The sequence below is a fragment of the Gavialis gangeticus genome, unplaced genomic scaffold (genome assembly GCF_001723915.1).
Source record: "Gavialis gangeticus isolate Ggan-Ray unplaced genomic scaffold, GavGan_comp1, whole genome shotgun sequence".
NCBI classification, from domain to species: domain Eukaryota; kingdom Metazoa; phylum Chordata; order Crocodylia; family Gavialidae; genus Gavialis; species Gavialis gangeticus.
The window spans coordinates 82,848,609-82,849,509 of record NW_017729031.1 but is presented as its reverse complement, the minus strand read 5'-3'; the positions used below and the strand labels follow the sequence as shown (position 1 = coordinate 82,849,509).

General features: G+C 52.2%; 1 protein-coding gene across 3 annotated transcripts in view; it reads right to left on the bottom strand.

Annotated features, from left to right (window-relative positions):
• CASP10 (caspase 10) overlaps positions 1-901 on the bottom strand; it is a 38,369-nt gene that overhangs the window by 28,700 nt on the left and 8,768 nt on the right. The window contains exon 1 of one of the 3 annotated variants that reach the window (XM_019523207.1): positions 319-422. The exons of 1 other annotated variant lie outside the window; for it this stretch is intronic. The gene's annotated coding sequence lies outside the window, so the exon portion shown is untranslated. Of the gene's footprint in view, positions 1-318; positions 423-901 lie in introns of those variants that run through there. One more of the 3 variants, XM_019523205.1, reaches the window with a different exon arrangement.

The window sequence follows — 901 nt, the reverse complement described above, 5'->3', positions numbered from 1 at the left end:
GTGATGCATGACAGAAAAGTTGTATCTGTTTAAAGCCCCAGTTTTGCCAAGCTAGTGCAAAACCATATCCGCTCTTAGAGCTACACTTTGCAAAAATCTATTTAACTTCAATGGATTCTTTACCAAATGGATGTCAGTTAATACACATTTGGCATAAATGGAATCAAAAGTGTCCCCAGGGGATTTGGGGCTGCCAGCAGCTAGAAACAATTGAAAAATAAACCATACACTTTGTTACACTAGGGCAGGTTTGCCTCTGGCCTGCCTGACACCATCAGTTTGGATCCATACCTCCCAGCCTTTTGCCCCTTGCCTCACCCTAAGCCCTCGTGGCTTCCTGAAGAGAAGTGGCACAGGACTGGCTGCAACACCTCCCACGATGATCAGAAAACTTGTTTTTCTAGTTTCAAAACAGAAACAAAAAAGGAAAAAAGAGGGGCTTTTTGTGTGGTTGCCTTTGAAAGAGAAATCGACCCTCCAGTTTCTGGTGCTGCTGTGGCTCTGGGGCTCTTCTGCCACCTTTTGTAGCTTTGCAAACATGCTTCCCTCTTGGGAAAAATCCTGTGCAGTTAGTCACAAGCTGGGCAAAGTGCTTGGCCAGGTAAATAGCCAATTGTGGGGGAGCATTATTTGTAGGAGAAGTGTGCCCAAATAGGCAGAACAGACAAACTAGAAGGGGAGGGGGGGAAGGGATCTCTATCAGCCTCAGCCCTCCTTCATTTCCAGCGCCAGGCACGGAGCTCAGCTGGCTTGGGAAGTGCCTGGGTGTGGAGCAGAAGGGCCCGCTGGAAGCGCTCCTGAGCGCTGCCAGGCACAGGCGTCCCCCGGGGACCTGGCCGGGCCGAGGCCCGCGCTGGGCTGGGCCAGGGCTGCGGGAGCCTGGCAGCGCGGCCCGGGGCTG